We start from the raw sequence: 25,986 nt of genomic DNA, 5'->3' as shown, positions 1-25,986 counted from the left end.
AACTTTATTATGTCTGACATTTATGCATTGATTAATTCTTTATTCAGTAAAATCTTAAACTTTATTTCAAAATGATCATTTTATTTAGAGCTCAGGAAAATCGCTTATTTTAGAAATCAGTTAAAGTTTAGCAAAGAACAGATAGTTCCAAATTCATTCTCTCCTAACATCCCTAACTAACACCCTCATCTTATCCTTCAGTCCTGTAAAGCAATCAAATACATTCAAAGAGTTCTTACATCCAGGAGTCAATCTTCAGTCGGGCAGCACTTCGAGTAGAAATCGAAAAAGCGACCCCCTCTAGACGAAACCAGGGGTTTTTATACACTAATTTCCTAACTTAATATATCTAAAAAGTATCTACTATTACTTATTTGGATTCTGATTGGACAAATTCTGGGTGGGTGAGCATCTCCTCACCATTACAACATCATTTTCACAACGATTCAGCAGAAAAATAAAGGGGCTTTGTTTTAGGACAGTCCATGGCCTAGTCATTTCCTTCAGTGGCAACATCAGGACCTTTTCCCAGGATCAGAACATTCAAACGTCCATGTTTGGCACCCATCCTAGGTTCCGGGGCAGAGTAGCCTTGAACCTCCCCGAGCACAGGCAGTTCACTCTGACTTGCAGGCTTTAGGCGCGCCTGTGCTGTCCAGCTTTTGCTCACAGTTTACCCGGGCAGCCATCTTTCATACAGGCCTCAGAGGCCACTTTTTGGAACTATCATAGAAACAAACACAAATTCATGTTAAATATGGAAATAAAACCCTTCTGTTTACCTACCACCATCCTAATGTATCCCCATTAGTTGTTACCTAGCAAATAAGCCACACAAATGCGTTGTATACTTACATATTCGACCACTTCATAGCACAAAACGTGTACAATAAGCACATTTAAGTTGCTTTTGTTTATATCTAAGCTTGTGCATTAATTCACAACACGATAACAATACATATTAGTTACTTTTATTGCAACATGCAGGCAAAATTAGTACTCCCGTGTGTAAAAATGTATGCATCTTATACTATGGTTGATCAATTCACAAAAACATTCCATTAGTATTGACTTTGAGAGGGGTACACAAAATTTTGTTTTTACCACCTCGCTCCATCAGAACCATGGCTGATGATGGCAGCATCTGCATCATCTTTTGTCTTATGGAAAAGCCCAAAGCCCCTTTCTGAACCTGTTTCTAAAACCATTGCAGCCAAGTGCCCCCATGCCATTCTAAGGGTGACGCCTCACCGACTTGGCTTCTTAACTAGCTGGGGCTTCAAGCAACAATCTGGCTGGCTGTAAACTGAAGACGCTGTGCCCCACTCCTGCTCCTCCTCCAAAGATGGAAAGGGGTAACAGGCTTCTCTATCCACAGACCAGGGACGTAACTTGGTCAGTAAGATTGGGGTTGTGTGAGCTTTAAATTTTCTAACAATCAGGCTGGCATAAAATGCTAAACTATATTATACGACAAACAGGGTGTACACGAGAGGGGCTTAAGGGCCAGTGGGTGGAAAGGGAGACAAATGTGGATTGGTACGGGTACTAAGTGAGAGAAAAGACAATATTTTGTAAAATAACCTACATTTTTAAGACTTTCAAAGCAAAGAGGGGGAGAGTGTGTGCTTTTTTTTTCATGTCAGTGTTTATGTATAAATTCCTGGTGATATCCAACGGATACCTCACCATACCCGACTGAAAGCACCTGAAATACATTAGGTGTGTGTAACACCCCAAATACACCCTACCCCCAAAAGCTACATCTCTCCCCAGACCTATGCCGTGAAAAGTAATATCCATGGGTTGTAAAATTTCTCACTTCGCACCCTCATTACCGCTTTAAAAATACCTTTATATTCAGCATATACTAAATGTTTGCAGTGACTTGTGTTTTTGAACTTACGACCGTAACAGCTTTCTTGAAGGTTAAAGTGTCAGATTTTGAATATTTGGTGTAGGTGAAATGTGCTTCCTATACACAGAACTTTGTTGGGGAACAGGGAGGATGAAAATGGTGTAGCTATAGCGGCAGGGAATAGTTCTGAGCTAGTTTGCCACCAGATATTTCCTAGAGCTTCATAACCTGTGAATATATGATGTTAAATGTCAAGGGTTTGCAGGGCTTTAAGTGGAGCGGGTCTTGCTGGGGTCACCATTTTTACCCTTAGGTGGGAGGGGACATTTTTTTAACTCTGCAATAGTAGCATGCGTCACTGCTTTTGGTGCAACTTCAAATTGACTTGTTTTTCAGTTTTATATAGCGCAAACTTGGAGCACTTTACATGAGCACCAGTTACACTACACATGCACAGTCATATTTGAATCACAGGATGTTGAAGTGACTGGTTTTTCAGTTTTATATAGCGCAAACTTGAAGCGCTCCACATGAGCACCAGTTACACTACACAAGCACATAATAATTTTTTGAATCACAGGATGTTGAGTCGATGTGATGCTCGAACATGCTTTCTCAGGCTCGAAAGTCGATAGCTCTAGCTTTACGCCACAACCTCACCTACAAGAACGGAACCATTTTTAATAGTATATACAACGCAGTCATAGGTGCTGCTAATTTGTAGGTGTAATGTTACTTGTTGTATTATATATTTGGATGCAATGACAGAAGAAGCAAAATACCAGTTGGGCGGAGACTATGCTCACCACAGATTTCTAGTGTGTGTTTTAAGCCACGCCCTTAATTACATTAGCCACACCCCTATGGGACACCACTCTGTTTTTCATCCCTAGAGGTTTGTATCGCCTTATACTGCCATTTGAATGCCCCCGCAGCGCTGTCTGAGTTCTGGTAACTTACGCTCTGGTATGAGGATGCTGTCACCGACCGGATTATGGTTATCATTTTTAATGGCTTTTTTCTCACTTTTCTACCAATTCTCAATGGAGATGAAGACATGGACCAGTGTCTGGACTCAATATGACACAACAGACATTGATTTTTTGCCAAGCAGCGTCCCTGCGTTGGAGGCACAGGCCGGGTTTGCAGGAGAACTATTTAAGGATTATATTGGACTGCGCAGCTTTTGTCCAAGTGCTTTGATAAAGCACTGTGGGCTCAGCCTGCCACCTCCTCCGCCGCACTAGTTTTCCAGTGCTAGCTTCTTAAACATGCTGTTTGATTAACAAATGACTAAATTGTAACAGAATTCCAATAAAAAGTGGCAGTGGAACTCGCCCGCAGGAGTAACACACACTGAGGAACCGATCTGCATTAGTTTAATAGCAGCACTCGCTGCGCGGCTTTGCTGTTATATCTGGTGTGCAGTGCTTGAAATGGAAAAACAGAAGTGCATGTACTCCTGGTGCTTAACCTGTAAAAAATTAAGTGCAGGCCCCCTCTTGGAAAGCCACTTCAGCCTGCACCACCCACACATACCCTGCTTGTGCTGCTTGGCAGTACCAGCAAAACACCCAACCATCACACTCCTAAAAGTGTGACAATTCAGGCTATTTCATACCACATAAAGCTATAATAATGGAATGGAAAGCTGGTATTATTCATTTTCAGTGTATATTGACTTAACCTCTACCGCGCTACCGCGTTTTCCAGCTGTGTGCTGGAATTTCAAAAATGCGCTGTTTATGACAAAGCCAGCTCGTCATCCGCGTAGCGCAGGTAACGCCCATGACGAGCTGGCTTTGTCATCAGCGCTGAAGGGGTTAATAAACACAGTTGTGCTCATCTCAAAATTAAAACAGGCATTGACATAGCCAATAGGTCTGGCCTTTGGGACCTTATAAGTATTTAGTTATGCTGCACAATATCCTTGGTGCAACAACATCAACTGTTGCATGGATAAACACTTATAAGGACCCAAAGGCGAGACCTCTTGGCTATGCCAATGCTTGTATATTTCTAGCGATGGTTTAGCCTAGCATGCAAATCTATATTTAGTAACTTTCACTGAATAATGTAATTCATTTGTACTAGTCCCTAAAATCTGGAAAGTTTTTACGCTTTACACAATATTTTGTGAATAGTAGCCTATTGATCAATTGTGCAGCTGCCTGGTAACACCAGGCCTAGAGTTGGGAGCCTGCCCTGTACCTATTGCAGTAATTTTAGAACCCACTCAGAAACTGGTAAGCTCAGAGCCTGTCGGTTTACGCTTTGGCAATCTATTTTTGTTCAAGGACGAATTGCTCTTACAGTGCAAGGGGACCAGCATGGGGGCTACCTGTGCCCACAGTATGGCCTGCCTCTACGTGGGACAATTTGAGGCTACTCATGTTTACAATGAATCGGCCCCCTTTTATGAGAACGTTAGCAGGTGGAGCCAGTGCATTGATGACATATTCTTCATTTGGGAAGGTACAGAGGAACACTTAATGGAGTTTCTAGAGTGACTTAACCTAGGCGACACCAACTTAAAGTTTCCATCATCATACAGTAAGGAATATGTACACTTTTTGGATCTAAAAACTTAAGGATGAGGGGGGAAGCTGGAAGTAGAGTTATTTTGTAAACCAATGGACAAGAACACCTTGTTACACTACTACAGCTTCCACTCCACAGCCCAAAAGGACAACATACCATTTGGGCAGTTTCAGCGCTTTCGCAGAAACTGCACCAAATTGGATGATTTTTATAAACACGCTGATAATTTGAAAACAAAATTAAAGGATAGGGGACATCGTAGAAAACTGATTTTGACCTCTTTTAAGAGAGCTAGGTTTTACAATAGGGAAAGCATGCATGCTCAGAAAGAGGTCAGATTAAAATGAAAGAAAAGAACAAAAGGATAGTGTTTGTCAGCCAATACTCCAATCTCAGCAACAAGATTAAAAACGTAATAAATTCAACTTGGTGTATTTTGAATGACAATGACCGTACAAAGTTAGAGAAGCCGCTGTTTGCTTTTAAAAAGAATAACAACCTCAGACGTGATCTTGTCCACACATATTGAGAGGGTCCCAAGCAGATACAAACTACACTGGGTGGTGAGAAGGTCACTGGTAATTATGCATGTAGAACTTATGCCATGTGTGACCAATGCATCCAAGGTAAAGAATGTATGCACAATGATTACACTTTGAAACCGAGGTCATTAAATAACTGCAGAACTAAAAATGTGGTATACTTAATAGTATGCCCATGTATGTAAGGTTATGTGGGCGAAACCAGACGGGAAGTACGAATCCGCCTGTTAGAGCACAAGTCCGCAATTAGGAATCAGAAACCCAACTGTCCCTTAGTGGATCATTTTAAAGCAAAGGGTCATCTATTCTCCGAGTTTAAATGGTTCATTATTGAATGGATAGATATTAACAAACGGGGAGGTGACACCGTGATAAAAAGAAAGAATCTCGAACAATGGTATATGTCCATCCTTAATACAGTAAAGAAGGGACTTAACACCAGAGAAGATTGGATGAGTATCATAATCTGATCACCCAAACCATCTGAGGGACTATGACCACTGAAATGTACTATTAATGCCTGACCAATAGAAGGGGAATAGATAGAATAGAGATTTGGGAGCTTAATCCTAGTGGTAGGGAGTGGATCGGAGTCATGGGCACTACCAGACCAAGGTGTATATACCGGCCACACAGTTTTGTCGCTGTGCGCATGACCCCCATCAGCCACCAAGGAGAGTAAGGGAATGAGGTTATAAGCATAAATAGGACTATTTTAGAATATCATTTTTTTTCCTCCAATTTATACTGTAATACCCATACACCGGAGAGACAATAGTTGGATAATAATGGAATAATTTAACCAAATAATAGATTGCACAAAAGACTCTTTTATTAATAAAAAGTATATTGGGGTATTGTAAAATCTTTAAGATGAACCTTTTGTTACTATAGATTACAAATAAAAAAGGTCAAATTGGTTAATCGCTCTAACATCACATTGTGCACTCTTGTAATAGAGGCACGCATTCGATCAAATTAATCCTATGGGATTTATAGTATAATAATTATAGGACATTGCCCTCTTAAGACACCTATACGGGCTACTTAAACCTTTTGACATCACCCTTTTAATTCATGGCCATCTGGTTAATAATTAGAAGCATTTTGCCTTCAATACGGAGAATCACAGGCTTTCTAAGGCAGGGATATTGCCCTTTTATACTTAAATGACCAGGCTCGCACCCCTTGCACGGGGAGAGAGGCGTTTACATACGTCATGCGGCAGGCGCGCCCACACCCAGGTGCCGGTGATTAGATTGTTTTTTTTAAAACGGCACCCGGAGAGAACAAACTATTTTTCATGCCGTACGGGAGGGATCTGTGACTTTATTGCAGAGAGAGGTAAGTTGAAATACCGCATGGCCACGCGCATCAAGGACATAGCTAGATAAATTTGGGGATGCACGAGTTTATTACTTACAGACAGCGAAGCCCTTTTTGGAGAAACGCTTACGACATGGGGGGAAAAAAATTCTTATTGATTGTGTGAGAGCGGAGCCCGTTTGGAGTAGTGCCTCTCATGCGGGGTTATCTTTCACCTCTTAGCGCCATGGGATAGGTCATGCTTGCCCAGACGCTTCACACTGGCAGGGGAGAGTTATATGAAGGACATTGTATCGTCTTCTCCCTTTGTCTATATTAAACAGCACTGGGCATTCTGGATACTGTCAGCGCATAGACGGGCAGGATCAGTTTAGAAGAGAAAATACACAATCAGTTTGTTCCGGTTGTTTGGTTTCTTTTGTTTTAAATTACTTAAGATATAGAAAATAACATCCATACATTTGGCATTTCCCTTAGGTTTCACCCTCTTATCAAACAAAAGAGTGGATGAGCATAGGGGAGAAATACATGCGAATTACCATGACCATGCTTATGTAACTATTGAACTTTGGTGAGTATATTTCACCTACTAAACTGGACATTAAGGTGCTAGTCGAATTATATGAAGTTAGGGATTAATAACAGAATTCCTATGTATGTTTTCTTTATTTACAGACAAAACAGATTATTATTTTAAAACATTGGCAACAGAGAGGATGCTGGTTTCTCGCCCATATTGATATATGTCTATCCGTCCAACATTGGACCAATAACACCTAATTTATCGGTAGGTCATACTATGATTCGGGGTCACACATAAAGACCTTTAGTGTATAAAAGAAGGAATCATGAGAGTTTTTATTATTTAATCATTTTTCCTCTTTTTTACCTTATAGTGTTAGTATTAAGAAGCATTTGGAGCTTTAGGAGCCCCGCTCATTTTTAACATTCACCAGTGGAGGAAATATCAACCTAAACCACTGGTAGGTTTAAATTAGGGTGAGGGTTCCTTGAATATACTTGAGCTCGAAATAAGGTGAGGGTCGTGAATGTAATCCTAGTATCACCCTTTCTGTTCAGAGTATCAGAAGTAAGAAGTGATCAGAGGTTTGAAAGACCCCTCTTAAATTCCATATCTTGCAACCACCTTTTGGACCGCTTCAGAGTTTTCAGGAGGTGGGTGAAATAGCTTTGTTTTCCAGTTGGATTGTATGGTTGCACATATGGTTGCATGGAGGTATGTGTGTTATTTAAAGGAATGGAGTTTTGACCGTAAAGTGGGGACCCTATGGCCAGTTGTGTATCACAATAATATGTCTAAAGGTACGAGTTCTTGGGATTTTATACATGGGGGCCCCTAAGTTTGATCTATATAGGCCCGTGCTTCCCAAATAGTTAACGTCTGTTCTGTGAAGACAAGGTATATATTGGGGGTTATGAAGATTGTTTCTCCCCTTTCTATAAAAGTGATAATCCAAAATAGGCTCATGACTTTGAAAGATGATATGTATAAATGTTACCCCCCGCTCTATTGTGGTGGGTGGGGGCAACAATACTATTGAGGGGTGGGATACCTTAAGATTGTAAAATAACTTCATGTTGGACAGATTTGTTCTAGTCAATCATTAATTGCACATATGTTTTTTAATTAGTATACATTCGTTTTTTTGGGAGAGAGCTATCTATATACATTGTCCTGAAAAAGGTGGTTCACAATAATATAAACGCCACCGAAACGCGTCGACGCACTATATGGTGTTACATCCAAGGATCTGACTGGGTGTTGAATTGATGATACGATTCATGGACACCCATGTGATATTATATTGGATCTTATGTGGAGTAACGAAAATGAGGATGTTTTTATAGTTTTGCACTGTTGTTTGCTGCTCTCGTTTTTATCTTCTATTTGTCAACAAATTTGTGCTTTTTAATTGTGTGTGTAGATTATAAATTTGCTGAGTAGGTTTTTTATCACTGTATGACATATATGCAATGTATTTGTAATTTGTTTACTTTTGTATATCAGTTGCTTTGGAGTATTGTTTTACATAATTGACTGTCGGGGACCCGAGTGGTGGCAAATGTTAACATCACGAGTGTTGTGAATGAATGCAGACTAGAGAAAAAGCTTGTTAGGTTGAGATCCATTAACAGTACTATTTTTAGTACATTTTAAGTTTTCCCAAGAGAAATGTGTTCTTTATTTACCTGTGGTATCCCTTCTCTTGGGTGCGGGGTCGCTCCCATTTCTTCTTTTTGAACTAATTGTGTACAGCCTTTTGGCTGGGGAGAGTGTTCTCAATCTCCGGTGTGGATACTTTCCGCGGTCCCTATCCTGTGGACGTTAGAGTAAGGTTTTACTTACTCCCCTGTGACCTTTGTATCCTTAACAGGTGCATTAAATAGTGAGGTTTTTCCCCCTATTTTTGTGATATGGACCAATTTAAAACCTTTGGGTTCAGTGAAGAACAATACAATAAAATGTTAAGTATGAACACCAAAAATGGAAGTAAAGTAACAGTTTTATCTAGTAACAGTGATAAGAGGGGTAAAATTCTTAATCTAAAAAAAGAAACTTACACGCACGGAAATGCACGCAGAGTTTCTAATTCAGTATGTCAAAGCGGGGGTCATCCCTGTGGGTCTTCAAATAAGAAATGAACCGGGCTTATTCGTGGAACATAGAAGGTTCCTAGAGACTTGGACCCACATAGCCAATAGATGTAGTAGGGATTGGCTCTTGCTAATTATTGAAACCGCGCATGAACTGATAATTTTAGAAAAACAAGAAATAGAACAATTAATTAAGGAAATTCAGGACAACACAGTGGTTGAGGAGGCAAAGAAGACATTGGAAGAGTTTGAAACAGACATTAACGGATACAGAGATTACCTGATAAATAAAAAAAGCAAAAAATTAGGGAGGTACATTGAAAAATATAGTATTGAGAACAACTACCCTTATCTTAAAAAAGACTATTACCAACACCAGAAAGAACAGCCCTGGGAGCGACCATATAACCAGAGGCCAGTCTACCAAAGAGGAGGAAGAAAGGGGATTACCTTTTCCGAATCGTCTGGGTCAGGAAGCGAGGAAGATTCTAATACAAGAGAAGTAGCAAGTAATTCTAGAGGAGGGAATTACACAGAGGGGAATGGGATAGGAGGTGGGGGTTCCCTATATTCCGGATCCTCCTGTGACCACCCCCCTTTTTTAGATCAGCGCCCAAGGAGAGGCCAACGTTTGAACAGGGGCTTTGGGAGAGGTCAGAATGCGAGGCATCAACCTCAACAGGAATACCTTCAGACCAGAAACCGTCAGTACTGAAGATAACTTCAACAAAAATTCCCTATAATTAATTTATCTAAAAGAATGTTCTCTAATATTGAATTAGAATTACTGGAAAAAGGATTCACTTTTGCTCCTACTAGTCAGGTGAACAAATTTCTTCTGGAGAAAGATCTTAAATCTTTCTTTAGGAAAATTAGACTAACCAGATTCTTTGAGGGCAAGGAGTATATTGAGGAGGAGAGTGCTTCAGGTTTGATGCCTAAATCAACCTTCACCCCTCAGAGTAGTCAGGTAGATAGGAAGGTTGATGTGTTTGAACAGGTTGTGGAATCCAAAATTCGCAACCTGTGGGAACATCAACCCAGTGTCTCTCAAAATTTAAATGGTAGACAGAAAGAGGCTATCCACCACTTGAAAAATGATCTTAGCATAACAATCAAACACGCCGACAAGGGAGGCGGGGTTGTTATATTCAACACAGATAATTATGAGAGATGCATCCGGGGATTGTTAGACGTTAAAGAACATTACAAACAGGTTCCCAGGTCACATTGGAATACACTGATTAAGGACATTGGGGCTCTGTTACGAGTAGCCAAATAAAATAGCTGGGTCACTGAGAAGGAATATAAATTTCTTCTTAATGAAAAGGCGATCATCCCGGCCATTTACGGCCTTCCAAAATGCCACAAGAATGTTAAGGACCCGCCCCTCAGACCTATAGTTAGTTGCATTAATTCTCCTTTAGAACCCCTCAGTCAGTACGTAGACACCTTTCTTAAGCCATTAGTTCAGAACCTTAGATCTTACATCAAGGATTCTTCCCATATGATTAGTACGGTGGAAGGCATGGAGTTTAACCAGTATACTCAGATACTGGTAACACTAGACATCGAAGCCCTCTAAACAAACATTCCCCAGGATGACACCATTGATATCATCTGGAATATCCTGGGGCATGTGGACTGTAGAGGGGCCAATGTTGACTTTATTATGTCATGTATGGAATTAGTCCTTAGGCGCAATCTATTTTTGTTCAAGGATGAATTGTTCTTACAGTGCAAGGGGACCAGCATGGGGGCCACATGTGCCCCCAGTATGGCCTGCCTCTACGTGGGACAATTTGAGGCTATTCATGTTTACAATGAATCGGCCCCCTTTTATGAGAACGTTAGCAGGCGGAGCCGGTTCATTGATGACATATTCTTCATTTGGGAAGGTACAGAGGAGCACTTGATGGAGTTTCCAGAGTGGCTTAACCTAGGCGACACCAACTTATAGTTTACATCATCATACAGTAAGGAATATGTACACTTTTTGGATCTACAAATTAAGGACGTGGGGGGAAGCTGGAAGTAGAGTTATTTTGAAAAACCAACGGACAAGAACACCTTGTTACACTACTCCAGCTTCCACCCCAAAGCCCAAAAGGACAAAATTCCATTTGGGCAGTTTCTGCGCTTGCGCAGAAACTGCACCAATTTGGATGATTTATATAAACACGCTGATAATTTGAAAATAAACTTAAAAGGATAGGGGATATCCTAGAAAACTGATTTCAACCTCTTTTAAGAGAGCTAGGTTTTACAATAGGGAAAGCATTTTTGCTCAGAAAGATGCAGGTCAGATTAAAATGAAAGAGAAGAACAAAAGGATAGTGTTTGTCAGCCAATACTCCAATCTCAGCAACAAGATTAAAAACGTAATAAATTCAACTTGGAGTATTTTGAATGACAATGACCTTACAAAGTTAGAGAAGCCGCTGTTTGCTTTTAAAAAGAATAACAACCTCAGACGTGATCTTGTCCACACATATAGAGAGGGTCCCAAGCAGATACAAACTACGCTGGGTGGTGAGAAGGTCACTGGTAATTATGCATGTAGCACTTGTGCCATGTCTGACCAATGCATTCAAGGAAAAGAATATATGCACAATGGTTACACTTCGAAACCGAGGTCATTAAATAACTGCAGAACTAAAAATGTGGTATACTTAATAGTATGCTCATGTATGTTAGGTTATGTGGGCGAAACCGGACGGGAAGTACGAGTCCACCTGTTAGAGCACAAGTCCGCAATTAGGAATCAGAAACCCAACTGCCCCTTAGTGGATCATTTTAAAGCAAAGGGTCATCTATTCTTCGAGTTTAAATGGTTCATTATTGAACGGATAGATATTAACAAGAGGGGAGGTGACACCGTGATAAAAAGAAAGAACCGCGAACAATGGTATATGTCCATCCTTAATACACTAAAGAAGGGACTTAACACCAGAGAAGATTGGATGAGCATCATAATCTGATCACACAAACCATCTGAGTGACTATGACCCCTGCAATGTACTATTAATGCCTGACCAATAGAAGGGGAATAGATAGAATAGAGATTTGGGAGCTTAATCCTAGTGGTAGGGAGCGGATCGGAGTCATGGGCACTACCTGACCAAGGTGTATGTACCGGCCAGAAAATTTTGTCGCTGTGCGCATGACCCCCATCACCAACCAAGGAGAGTAAGGGAATGAGGTTATAAGCATAAATAGGACAATTTTAGAATATACTTATTTTTTCCAATTTATACTGTAATACCTATACACCGGAGGGACAATAGTTGGATAATAATGGAAAAATGTAACCAAATAATGGATTGCACAAAAGACTCTTTTATTAATAAAAAGTATATTGGGGTATCGTAAAATCTTTAAGGTGAACCTTTTATTTGTTACTATAGATTACAAATAAAAAAGATCAAATTGGTTAATCGCTCTAACATCATATTGCGCACTCTTGTAATAGGGGCACGAATTCGATCAAATTAATCCTATGGGATTTATAGTATAATAACTATAGGACCTTGCCCTCTTAAGTCACCTATACGGGCTACTTAAACCTTTTGACATCACCCTTTTAATTCGTAGCCATCGGGTTAATAATTAGAAGCATTTTGCCTTCAATACGGAGAATCACGGGCTTTCTAAGGCAGGGATATTGCCCTTTTATTCTTGAATGACCAGGCTTGCACCCCGTAGCACGGGGAGAGAGGCGTTTACATACGTCATGCTGCAGGCGCGCCCACACCCAGGTGCCGGTGATTAGATTAGTTTTTAAAAAACAGCACCCGGAGAGAACAAACTGTTTTTCACGCCGTACGGGAGGGATCTGTGACTTTATTGCACAGAGAGGTTTGAAATACCGCATGGCCACGCGCACCAAGTACATAGCTAGATACATTCGGGGATGTACGAGGTTATTACTTATAGACAGCTAAGCCCTTTTTGGAGAAACGCTTCCGACATGGGGAAAAAATAATTCATATTGATTATGTGAGAGCGGATCCCGTTTGGAGTAGTGCCTCTCATGCGGGGTAATCTTTCACCTCTGAGCGCCATGGGATAGGACATGCTTGCCCAGACGCTTCACACTGAGAGGGGGGAGTTATATGAAGGACATTGTATCGTCTTCTCCCTTTGTCTATATTAAACAGCATCGGGCATTCTGGATACTGTCAGCGCATAGACGGGCAGGATCCGTTTAGAAGAGAAAATACACGATCAGTTTGTTTGGTTTCTTTTGTTTTAAATTACTTAAGATAAATATAGAAAATAACATCCATACATTTGGCATTTCCCTTAGGTTTCACCCTCTTATCAATCAAAAGAGTGGATGAGCATAGGGGAGAAATACATGCAAATTACCATGCCCATGCTTATGTAACTATTGAACTTTGGTGAGTATGTTTCACCTACTAAACTGGACATTAAGGTGCTAGTCGAATTATATGAAGTTAGGGATTAATGACAGAATTCCTATGTATGTTTTCTTTATTTACAGACAAAACAGATTATTATTTTAAAACATTGGCAACAGAGAGGATGCTGGTTTCTCGCCCATATTGATATAGGTCTATCCGTCCAACATTGGACCAATAACACCTAATTTATCGGTAGGTCATACTATGATTCGGGGGCACACATAAAGTCCTTTAGTGTATAAAAGAAGGAATCATGAGAGTTTTTATTATTTGATAATATTTCCTCTTTTTTACCTTATAGTGTTAGTATTAAGAAGCGTTTGGAGCTTTAAGAGCCCCGCTCATTTTTAACATTCACCAGTGGAGTAAATATCAACCTAAATACACAAGCATTGAAAATGCAATAGGTCTCGCAATAGAAGAGTTTGACATTTTTCGTTTTGCAAATGGATGAGTGGCGTTGCGTGGATGAGTGGCGTTGCGTGGGTGAGTGGCGTTGCGTGTGTGAGTGGCGTTGCATGTGTGAGTGGCGTTGCATGTGTGAGTGACGTTGCGTTGTTGATTTGCGTTGCGTTGTTGAGTGACGTTGCGTTGTTGAGTGACGTTGAGTGGCGTTGCATGTGTGAGTGGCGTTGCGTGGGTGAGTGGTGTTGCGTGGGTGAGTGGCGTTGCGTGGGTGAGTGGCGCTGCGTGGGTGAGTGGCGCTGCGTGGGTGAGTGGCGTTGCATGGGTGAGTGGCGTTGCGTGTGTGAGTGGCGTTGCGTGTGTGAGTGGCGTTGCGTGTGTGAGTGGCATTGCGTGTGTGAGTGGCGTTGCGAGTGTGAGTAGCGTTGCGTGTGTGAGTGGTGTTGCGTGGATGAGTGGCGTTGCCTGTGTGAGTGGCGTTGCGTGTGTGAGTGGCGTTGCGTGTGTGAGTGGCATTGCGTGTGTGAGTGGCATTGCGTGTGTGAGTGGCGTTACGTGGGTGAGTGGCGTTGCGTGGCTGAGCGGCGTTGCGTGGGTAAGTGGCGTTGCGTGGGTGAGTGGCGTTGCGTGGTTGAGTGGCGTTGTGTGTGTGAGTGGCGTTGTTTGTGTGAGTGGCGTTGTTTGTGTGAGTGGCGTTGCGTGTGTGAGTGGCGTTGCGTGTGTGAGTGGCGTTGCATGTGTGAGTGGCGTTGCGTGTGTGAGTGGCGCTGTTGTTTGAGTGGCGCTGTTGTTTCAGTGGCGTTGCGTGTGTGAGTGGCGTTGCATGTGTGAGTGGCGTTGCGTGGTTGAGTGGCGTTGCGTGGTTCAGTGGCGTTGCATGTGTGAGTGGTGTTGCGTGGATGAGTGGCGTTGCATGTGTGAGTGGCGTTGCGTGGGTGAGTGGCGTTGCGTGGGTGAGTGGCGTTGCGTGGGTGAGTGGCGTTGCGTGGTTGAGTGGCGTTGCGTGGTTGAGTGGCGTTGCGTGGTTGAGTGGCGTTGCGTGGTTGAGTGGCGTTGCGTGGTTGAGTGGCGTTGCATGTGTGAGTGGCGTTGCATGTGTGAGTGGCGTTGCATGTGTGTGTGGCGTTGCATGTGTGTGTGGCGTTGCATGTGTGTGTGGCGTTGCATGTGTGTGTGGCGTTGCATGTGTGAGTGGCGTTGCATGTGTGAGTGGCGTTGCATGTGTGAGTGGGGTTGCATGTGTGATTGGCATATGTGAGTGTTTTGCATGTGTTAATTTATATTTTTAATGTAATGTGTGTGTGTATTCGTGTATTTGTATTGGGATTATAAGTGTTTAGTGAATGTTTTTAAAGTGTGTTTTATTTTTATTATGTAAAAATGTCGTACGCTTTGTATTCCCTTTACGTTTGTTACGTAAGGGAGATTAGCGTTCTAGTCTTTTTTTTATTTTGATGTAATGTTTAGTGTGACGTAATTTCTAGCCAATCGCAGCGCTACGTTTTGTGACGTTGCGTTTGACGTGCGTCAACGGGGAAATTCCCATATCTTCGAGAACCGTCACGTGTGAAAGGCGCGTTGTGCTTCTTGTGTTGTTGCTGCGTCGTTTGACAGGTAAGTTTGAATTTTAATATTATTAATGTTTTGTATTGTTTATGACGTTTGCGTATTCAGACTGTATTTCGTTTTGCGTATGTACTTAGTGTATAGTTATGTGACGTTTTAAAATGTTGATGTGCTATGTATAAATGTTGATTTTAATGAATATATTGCAAATGTCTTAATTTTATGGGACGTAGTTCCGACATATTCCAACTGAATTTGACTTTTTGTATGCTGTTTGTGTACAGCTATTGAACGTTTACAAATTTTTATCTGCTATGTATTAATGTTGTTTGTAATGAATATATGGCAATGTTGGAATTTTTTGTGATGTACGTACGACATATTCCGACTGAATTTGACTTTTCTTTTGCACATCGTGTCTAGCTATTGAAAGTTTCAAAATGTTTATGTGCTATGTATAAATGTTGTTTTTAGTAAATATCTTTCGATGTAGTTATTTTATGTACTGTACTTCAGACATTTTTTGGGAAATATTTTTTTTGTTGACAATGTGCGATTGCGATTGTACTGTTGTATTGTAATCACAGTGTCTTTCTTTTGCAGTATTATTCTTTTGTGTTGTGAATGATTTTGATTAATATTTAAGGCTGAGATGAATTTAGACACTATTGGTATGCAACAACCTTCAACGTTTAAACTAGTGTTACTTGGTGTTTGCAGTAAATATGTTTTTGTACTTGCAGCTTATTTTGCTTTAGCCTGTGATCGTTTGTGAAGTGTTTTGGCTCGTTTTTTTTTCAAATAGTCTATGTTTTTTCCAATATGGCCGAAAATGTTTTCATGTGCATTGGTTTGATTTACAAAGGTGTTTTTAAGACTTATGCATTGCCAGATGAATCTTGAAAGTAATCGGCGGAAGAAACGCCGGAACGATATTTACGTGATCAGCTCGTGGATGATATGTTCACATGTGCTGTCAATGACGTCAATCATTACTTTCCATTTTATTTTATCACGTCGCAGCCCCACTTTTGAATTTCCCTATTAATAAAGCATATTCTTGTTTTAACCCTCCCTTGCTTCGTTAGTTTTGCTGTTATATATAGCGCTGTTCGTAAAAGGTGTGTCTGTTGATCACTCAGTGGTACTCCGTGTATCCACCTCAGAAGGATGAAGGTCGGATTCAGTCCTGACGGGGTTTACATTTATGGCCTGAAGGTTGTACATCGATGTCAGAGCTCAGTACTTATCTAAAGAATTCTAACTAGTGTGTCAGTTACGGACTTACGGTTTCTTTTCATCTGCAAAATAGTTAATAACTTAATGGCCATATAATTCCAATCCTCATTTTTAAGAATACATTTTCAATGGCCATGTTTATTGTAAAATCATTGTTCCTTGATGGCAAAACGAGACTAACTTTCTGGCCTGATTTGAGCATGGTTTTATTGGCAGTATGCCTATTGGGTGGTTTTGTGCCAAGTATCTTTGTTTGTGTTAATGAAGATTTAATAGTTGGAGTCACTTGAGGTTTGCATGTGAGTGAACCCAAGGAGTCCAATTGTAGTATATATTTTTTTGCGAATAAAGTCCAATTTGTTTTCTATATTGGAAAGCTGCATGCACATATTCGGCTTGTGTGTGAGTGGCGTTGCGTGTGTGAGTGGCGTTGCGTGTGTGAGTGGCGTTGCGTGTGTGAGTGGCGTTGCTTTGAGTGAGTGGCGTTGCATGTGTGAGTGTTGTTACGTGGGTGAGTGGCGTTGCGTGGGTGAGTGGCGTTGCGTGGGTGAGTGGCGTTGCGTGGGTGAGTGGCGTTGCGTGGGTGAGTGGCGTTGCGTGGGTGATAGTGGGCTTGCGTGGGTGTGAGTGGTTACAGAGTAGAGTGGGTGAAAGGTACAGAGTGGGTGAAAGGTACAGAGTGGGTGAAAGGTACAGAGTGGGTGAAAGGTACAGAGTGGGTGAAAGGTACAGAGTGGGTTAAAAGTGCAGAGTGGGTGAAAGGTACAGAGTGGGTGAAAGGTACAGAGTGGGTTAAAAGTGCAGAGTGGGTTAAAAGTGCAGAGTGGGTGAAAGGTACAGAGTGGGTGAAAGGTACAGAGTGGGTGAAAGGTACAGAGTGGGTTAAAAGTGCAGAGTGGGTGAAAGGTACAGAGTGGGTTAAAAGTGCAGAGTGGGTGAAAGGTACAGAGTGGGTGAAAGGTACAGAGTGGGTTAAAAGTGCAGAGTGGGTGAAAGGTACAGAGTGGGTGAAAGGTACAGAGTGGGTGAAAGGTACAGAGTGGGTGAAAGGTACAGAGTGGGTGAAAGGTACAGAGTGGGTGAAAGGTACAGAGTGGGTGAAAGGTACAGAGAGGGTGAAAGGTACAGAGTGGGTGAAAGGTACAGAGTGGGTGAAAGGTACAGAGTGGGTGAAAGGTACAGAGTGGGTGAAAGGTACGGAGTGGGTGAAAGGTACGGAGTGGGTGAAAGGTACGGAGTGGGTGAAAGGTACAGACTGGCTGAAAGCTACAGAGCGGGCGAAAGGTACAGAGTGGGTGAAAGGTACAGAGTGTGTGAAAGGTACAGAGTGTGTGAAAGGTACAGAGTGTGTGAAAGGTACAGAGTGTGTGAAAGGTACAGAGTGTGTGAAAGGTACAGTGTGGGTGAAAGGTACAGAGTGGGTGAAAGGTACAGAGTGGGTGAAAGGTACGGAGTGGGTGAAAGGTACGGAGTGGGTGAAAGGTACGGAGTGGGTGAAAGGTACGGAGTGGGTGAAAGGTACGGAGTGGGTGAAAGGTGCTGAGTGGATGAAAGGTACAGAGTGGGTGAAAGGTAGAGAGTGGGTGAAAAGTGCAGAGTGGGTGAAAGGTACAGTGTGGGTGAAAGGTACAGAGTGGGTGAAAGGTACAGAGTGGATGAAAGGTACAGAGAGGGTGAAAGGTACAGAGTGGGTGAAAGGTACAGAGTGGGTGAAAGGTACAGAGTGGGTGAAAGGTACAGAGTGGGTGAAAGGTGCAGAGTGGGTGAAAGGTGCAGAGTGGGTGAAAGGTGCAGAGTGGGTGAAAGATTTAGAGTGGGTGAAAGATTTAGAGTGGGTGACTGAAGCAGAGTGGGTGACTGAAGCAGAGTGGGTGACTGAAGCAGAGTGGGTGACTGAAGCAGAGTGGGTGACTGAAGCAGAGTGGGTGACTGAAGCAGAGTGGGTGACTGAAGCAGAGTGGGTGACTGAAGCAGAGTGGGTGACTGAAGCAGAGTGGGTGACTGAAGCAGAGTGGGTGACTGAAGCAGAGTGGGTGACTGAAGCAGAGTGGGTGAATATATATGTCTGATGCTTGTGGATGTCTGATGCTTGCATGTCTGCTGGGGTGACAGCGTCAGTACAAGTCAAGCTCTAAGTTGGTGTGTGTCAGAACTGGTTGCCTCGGGGAAAAATACAAGTTCTCCCTGTAAATAAAGAAAGAGGAGGTGAGAAAGGAGGGTCCGGCTTGGAGCTGGGAAAGAGGCTGAAAGGGAGGGGAGAATGCATGGAGCGCATTCCAATGAAGTCTGTTGCGAGGCGTGGGGGGCAGCCTTTGATGTGCGAGAGAGCTGCCGTGAAAGAAGTAAACAGCAGGCAAGTAATTAGGGGGGAGGAGAAGTCGCGCTGGGGTGAATACCTGAGGCCAAGCTGCCCGCGGGAGGGAGGCTGAAGGCTGTGATGTGGACGCGCGTCGTGAACTAGCCTCTTGTTGCCTGTGGGGGAGAAGACGGAGGAAAGGCAGAGAAGGGGAGGGGGGATGAATGCGACACGGCGGGCAGGGGAGGGGGCGGAGCGGGGAGAGCGGCATGAGTGTGTGAAAGCAGCAGGGGCCTGGAGTGCGGCTAAGGGAACTGAAGAAATGCGACACGGCAGGCAGGGGAGGGGGCGGAGCGGGGGTGTGGGAGGAGTGCGGCTGAGGGAAAATACATGCAAGCAGGCGGCTGGGGGCATGTGCACGCGCTTTTACGCTCAATGCACATTAAGCTTGAATTTCACGGGCACTGCAAGGAATCGCCACGATTCCTTGCAAGTTGGTTAAAGACTGTTTAAGCCCCAATAGTCTCGCAAGCTCGATGCGCATGCGCATCGACAGGCGAGACCTAATAAAGGAGGGGACCCCTCTAATGTTGCTTTCAGGTCAGGGAAAAGAGGGGAGAATATAACAAGTGCTAGAGAAATTCCCTCAAGACCTATATACTTTTCAACAGTAAACTAATTAGAATATAATTATTGCAATCATGCACTACAATAACATAAAAACGAATAAGTTTCGTTTCTTTGATATTTTATTTCATCATTTTTTGGTTTGTTAATCCATCATTTTTTTATATTTATTCTTTATTCATTTCTTAGAATTTTTTTTTCCATTTTTTGAAAAAGTCAAGATACTACATTTGTATGGAATGTATGGATGGTAGTAGGTTGGAATGATGGTGTATGTATGAATGGTTTTGTATTTATTGCATTTTTATGGTCCAGGTTTTCTTTTTTTGTAATAATTTTGCGATATTTGTTAAAAATGTATTTTGTAAAAAAAAATATTGACTTTTTCAAAAAATGAATTTTTTTTTTCTAAGAAATGAATAAAGAATAAATATTAAAAAATGATGGATTAACAAACCAAAAAATGATGAAATAAAACATCAAAGAAACGAAACTTATTAGTTTTGATGTTATTGTAGTGCATGATTGCAATAATTATATGCTAATTAGTTTACTGTTGAAAAGTATATAGGTCTTGAGGGAATTTCTCTAGCACTTGTAAATATCAACCTAAACCACTGGTAGGTTTAAATTAGGGTGAGGGTTCCTTGAATATACTTGAACTCGAAATAAGGTGAGGGTCGTGAATGTAATCCTAGTATCACCCTTTCTGTTCAGAGTATCAGCAGTAAGAAGTGATCGGAGGTTTGAAGGGCCCCTCTTAAATTCCATATCTTACAACCACCTCTTGGACCGCCTCAGAGTTTTCAGGAGGTGGGTGAAATAGCTTTGTTTTCCGGTTGGATTGTATGGTTGCATGGAGGTATGTGCGTTATTTAAAGGAATGGAGTTTTGACCGTAAAGTGGGGATCCTATGGCCAGTTGTGTATCACAATACTATGTCTAGAGGTAAGAGTTCTTGGGATTTTATACATCGGGGGCCCTAAGTTTGATCTATATAGGCCCATTCTTCCCAAATAGTTAACATGTCTGTTCGGTGAAGACAAGGTATATATTGGGGGTTATGAAGATTGTTTCTCCCCTTTCTATAAAAGTGATAATCCAAAATAGGTTCATGACTTTGAAAGATGATATGTATAAATGTTCCCCCGCTCTATTGTGGTGGCAACAATAATATTGAGGGGTGGGATACCTTAAGATTGTAATATAACTTCATGTTGGACAGATTTGTTCTAGTCAATCATTAATTGCACATATGTTTTTTAATTAGGATACATTCGTTTTTTTGGAAGAGAGCTATCTATATACATTGTCCTGAAGAAGGTAGATCACAATAATATAAACGCCACCGAAACGCGTCGACGCAAGGCCCGGACTGGCCGTTGCGGGCACCGGGCAATCCCCCGGTGCGCCGCAAGGGTGGGGGCCGGTTTTGTTACAGGGCCGTTTTTGCAGTGTTGTTGCAAAAACGGCCCTGTAACAAAATCGGACGAAAACCGGCCCTGGCAAAGAGCGCGGTCGCACCCCCAACCCGCCCTGGGGGGCTGGCCGAGTACTTTGCCATGGCCGGTTTTGGTTCCCAGTCCGGTCCTGGTCGACGCACTATATGGTGTTACATCCAACGATCTGACTGGGTGTTGAATTGATGATACGATTCATGGACACCCATGTGATATTATATTGGATCTTATGTGGAGTAACGAAAATGAGGATGGTTTTATAGTTTTGCACTGTTGTTTGCTGCTCTCTTGTTTTTATCTTCTATTTATCAACAAATTTGTGCTTTTTAATTGTGTGTGTACATTATACATTTGCTGAGAAGGTTTTTTTATCACTGTATGACATATATGCAATGTATTTTTATTAAAAATTAATTTGTTTACTTTTGTATATCAGTTGCTTTGGAGTATTGTTTTACATAATTGACTGTCGGGGACCCGAGTGGTGGCAAATGTTAACATCACGAGTGTTGTGAATGAAGGCAGACTAGAGAAAAAGCATGTTAGGTTGAGATCCATTAACAGTACTATTTTTAGTACATTTTAAGTTTTCCCAGGAGAAATTTGTTCTTTATTTACCTGTGGTACCCCTTCTCTTGGGTGCGGGGTCGCTCCCATTTCTTGTTTTTGAACGAGTTTGGGTAGAGTACTGTGGGAGATAGACGAAAATGAGTGAAGGAGGAGAGGAAAAGGATTAAAGAAATGCAGAGGAAAAAAATGATAAGATTTGAGAAAGGGATAATGATGAGAGAAAGAACATAAGGACGAACAAACGAGGCAAGGGAAGAGAATGTCAGAGAGGAAGAAGGGAGGGAATAAGGAGAGAGAGAAAAGATGGGAAGAAAGGAGGAGAAGAAAGAGGAAAGAAGTGGAGTAATAGGACAGGAGACAAGGTTGGTAATAGCAAAAAGTAAATGAGTAACTTTGAGACCCTTAGGAAGGAGCACACCTTTTAAGTGGCAGTAGGGCCCAGAGATACACCCTTGTCTATATTTTAATATGGACTTGCATGAAAACACACACGCACGCACACACATGTACCATTAGAAAAATGCAGAGAATTTTCTATTTCCTCCCGGGCCCGCCCATCACGGCTGCAAGGTTGTGTTTTTTTCAGGCACCATGAAAACAAGCATAAGTCAAAACTGAGAAGTTTTGCCACATTCTTTTCAGTTGCATTAGGAGAGCGGAAGAAAGGGCAGATGCAACCCGGGGAAGGAATCCCTCCCTCAGAAGCTCCTACACAGAGATGCAGGAAAAACAGCGGTCCGACGCAGTTTCGTGGAAATCAGAGGAGCAGGTAAGTCAACTAGGGGAGTGGGAGGGAGTAGCTCCTTCTCTGGGATGCTGTAGAGGCAGTGGCTGGGTACAGAAGAGAAAGGCAGACTCCTGGCCTGGGCGGCAGACCCCTCCTCACAGGCTCCCTATGAGGGATGCATGCCGTAAAGTCTGTCCCGGGTCTGTCCAACGGGTCAGCAACAAAAATAGACAGAAGGAGAAATGGGCAGAGAATGACAAATAAAAAACAACAGAAGAGAACAAGAGTGCTAAAAACAAGGGAAACAAGAGGGAGATGGGTAAAGAGAAAGACAAGTGCGCGCGCCTCCATGGGCAGAGAATGACCAATTAGAAAAAAAAAATAAGTAAAAAAGCAACAGAAGAGAACAAGAGTGCTAAAAGAAGGGAAACAAGAGGGAGATGGGTAAAAAGAAAGACACGAACGCGCGCTGAAAGTTTAATATAAAAAAAAAAATAAAAAAAAGGAGTGCAGGCTGCAGCGGGAGAGAGAGGCGGAGGGGTGCACCCACAAGTGGCGCGAGCGTGCATGCTGGTGAAAGCAGTCTGCTCTTTTTCAAAGCACATACTCATGCTTGTGGCGTGCCGCTGCGCACTCCCGCAAGGCCTTTGCCGCCACAAGCACAAGTATGTGCTTTGAAAAAGAGCTGCACGATGGCTAAAGGTCTCCTATGCCGAGACCTAAACAGTGCCACCATGTTGCAGTCAGTCACTAGAGCCAGTGCTGAACCGGAAACCACTGGCTCAAATTAAGCAGTGGGTACTCTGCAGCAGAGAACCTGCTTTTTGCGGAGAAGTTCCGGTACTCTCCAATTAAAACTGCTGGTATGGTGTTTAAAAATACTGGGCCTGGATTTGTTCTCTACAATTAAAATTGCTGGTGTGGTGTCTGGGCCTGGATTTGTTCTCTGGTTTCAGTGAAGGCTGCCACGTACAGCTAAACGGCACTTGAGTGGAGGGGAGGCTCGGACAGGGACAGATAGCAGGCCAGAGCACCAAAATAAGAGGGCCCAATCACTAAATCTGACAGCTTAAAATAACAACAATTGACAAAACCAACAAATATCGCGTTGCTTTGCAAATGGTTATTAGTCGTGAATAAAAATAGTAGCGCCAAAACAATGTATTTTGTGGGGGGGGGGGGGGGGCAGAAAGCAGATTGGGGAGGGAGAGAGCAACACGGAGTTGGAGGGTGAGTGGCAGCAACAGTGCCATGCATGAAAACAGTAACACGCATCTGCAATGTAATAGGTCTCGCATTTACACAAGTTTCAACTATTGGCATTGTAAATGACAATGCCTTTTATTTATGCTTTTGTTTTTAAAACATAAATAAAAGGCATGATCATTTTGCAGTATGTTGATCAGCAAGTAAATGAAAGTCCAAGACCAATTCAGGGTGAAATTGTCTGAATGACTGATTTAATTCAGAAGTAAAAACCCACGACAGGCTTCACAAACCATCCAAGTAAAATGCATTATACAGAACACATTCCAGAATCACATATGTCATTAAGGAATATGAAGAGCTGAACACTCTTTAAAGATATATACACAAATAGTAAAGCTTACCTACATGCATACTACACATTTACAATGCCAATAGCTTAAAATCTCACTAATGCGATAACTATTGCATTGCAAATGCTTGTTTATTGATGGTTCAACATGTAACTCGCCCCACCCTCGGGTCTCGCCTAAGCCCTCGTTCGCCCGCTCCCCCAAGCTCCTACGGTACGCTCCACTCGGCTCCAGCCCTGAGGTCCGTCTGTCGTCTTGCCCTAATTAGAATTCGGACTACGGGCAGGGCGGATATCAGAAGCCGCAAGACAGCGCGGGATTCGAGGTTGGTAACTTGGAATGGAGGCTCACCGGCGTTTCGAGCGTGTGACGTCAGTGCGTTCGCGTCAGCGTCCTCGCCCAAACAGCAGCAGAAATGGACGTACCACTCTAGAGAGAGTAAATAAAATATTTAAAGGACCTTGTTGCGGTGTTGAATGGTTGAACGTATTTAGCTGCTCAAAAAAACTGTCTTGCAAACACAAAGACATGTAAGAACTGTGGAGAAAAAGTGTGGGGAAGAGGTAAGCCTGCAGTCTAAATCATTGTTTCTTGCTGTGGTGTGGTCCTTCGTGTAACCTTCGGTTGTGGCTGGGGGAGTGGTTTCGTCTCGTCAGCGGGCAAGTGTGTCCCGGGCCACTTGTCTTGTGCTCTCCAGTTTTCTGGAGCAGCTCATGGAGGCAGCATGTATGTGGCAGTGATGGGAGGGTCTCCGCAGTTCGTGGGCGGTGTTTCCTGTTCCTATCAACTTTAAGAATTCGGTCATCACTGTTAGCAAATTAGGAAAGATCCAATCAAAATTTGGTGAATTATTTCCTCCAATATATGTTCTATTCGTTTAGGTATACGTCAGTTTTTTCCCCTTGTATAAGAAATACAGTCAATTTTCTGTTTGCCTCATAACGCAGGAGAACTGTATTTTTAGCAGGTTCGATGATATTCGATTCCATTTCTTTCTCCCAAAGTCGGGCTGTTAAGTGTCTGGTCCAATTTCCTTCTGCCTTGAGTTCTGCACCTTTTGTGTGGATTATTTTTGTTTTAGGGCTTTTTTCCCCCTTATTAATCAGTTCTGTACAACACGAGTCTTGTTCACGTGTAAGCTGCTCTGTGAGGAAGCAAAGAGGATATAGATGAGACTAGCCCCTACCTTGAGCTGACACCAATGAGGAAAGCGTAATGGCGATTGCCCGCTTTCGCAGCCTTTTATCTTGTGCTTTTCCATTCTGTCGCGGTGTGGTATCCTCTCCGCTATTGTCACCATGTGGATTGGCTTTAACCAGGTGTCTCACTCCCAGTTTGAACGCTGTAGTGGCTTCAGTGGTCGAAGTGGGGGAAAAAAAGTAGGGGAACTGTGGGCGGAGAATCAGAGGGCGGGAATAACCCAAGGATTGGATCAGTGGGCGGAGCCAGAAGTGTGGCCAGAATGCGCAAACATCCCTATTTTTAGTATTTGTTTGGCACTTCACTGTTCAGTTTAATCAACCAATGGCTACACATGATAATTTAAGGTTTTAATGAGTTATTGACATTAAAATACATTCACAAAGTGGGATATGCTTCTAATCACAGAATGTTCAAAATACGATAAAATGTGGAAGCAGAAGCCATTTGTCTCCAAGCCATGGAGTTTCTGTCATCGGCACTTCTCCCTTTTTCCACAACAGCAGTTCAAACATGAATGGCAAAATATCCTAGTTTGCAAATGTTTTCAATATAATTACGGCTCTGCCGTATTTGCCTCATAATGCAAGATCTGCTGCATGATCTGACCATTTAAACAAAAAAAATGTTTATAGCTCAAACGTATCAAAAGTTACTAAAAAATGTGACTTGTGTTGTTGCGTAGTAGATGGCTTATTGCAAAGGTTAACTGATCATCTTTCTCACTGCTGCATGTGTATGTTACACTGGTACAAATAAGGAAAACTCTTTCCAGAGGCTGTTAGCATGTGAACGCATGTCAAAATAATAAAATATCAGAAAATATACTTTTTAATGCATAATTTAGTCAACAATGTGGCATAATTTTGTCCTCCTTTGCTGCATAATTAATTCTAGTGGTCCCACAGCAAGCACCACATGGTAAAAGTGCTTGTGAATGAAGCAGATAGACTGTGAAGTTTGCGAACTTAGTTGGGTGTGCGTGCAAATCCTGCATTGTCAATCCCTGGTGAGTTGCAGCTACTAC

General features: G+C 42.4%; 1 protein-coding gene and 1 long non-coding RNA gene across 8 annotated transcripts in view; one reads left to right on the top strand and one right to left on the bottom strand.

Annotated features, from left to right (window-relative positions):
• LOC144819049 (uncharacterized) lies at positions 1-24,103 on the bottom strand. Its single transcript, XR_013607208.1, has 3 exons — positions 23,923-24,103; positions 21,522-21,591; positions 1-723 (listed from the first exon to the last, which is right to left on the bottom strand). It is a non-coding gene; the product is annotated as an uncharacterized LOC144819049 (long non-coding RNA).
• Positions 24,104-24,138: 35 nt separating this feature from the next.
• CBR4 (carbonyl reductase 4) overlaps positions 24,139-25,986 on the top strand; it is a 289,489-nt gene continuing 287,641 nt past the window's right edge. For 3 of the 7 annotated variants that reach the window (XM_078677044.1, XM_078677038.1, XM_078677040.1), the window contains exon 1: positions 24,142-24,322. The gene's annotated coding sequence lies outside the window, so the exon portion shown is untranslated. Of the gene's footprint in view, positions 24,323-25,986 lie in introns of all 7 variants that reach the window. The other 4 variants (XM_078677039.1, XM_078677042.1, XM_078677043.1 and 1 more) reach the window with 4 other exon arrangements.

The sequence above is a fragment of the Lissotriton helveticus genome, chromosome 2_1, assembly GCF_964261635.1.
Source record: "Lissotriton helveticus chromosome 2_1, aLisHel1.1, whole genome shotgun sequence".
Classification (NCBI taxonomy): domain Eukaryota; kingdom Metazoa; phylum Chordata; class Amphibia; order Caudata; family Salamandridae; genus Lissotriton; species Lissotriton helveticus.
The sequence above is the reverse complement of the archived record's forward strand: the minus strand, read 5'-3'. Positions and strand labels throughout refer to the sequence as shown.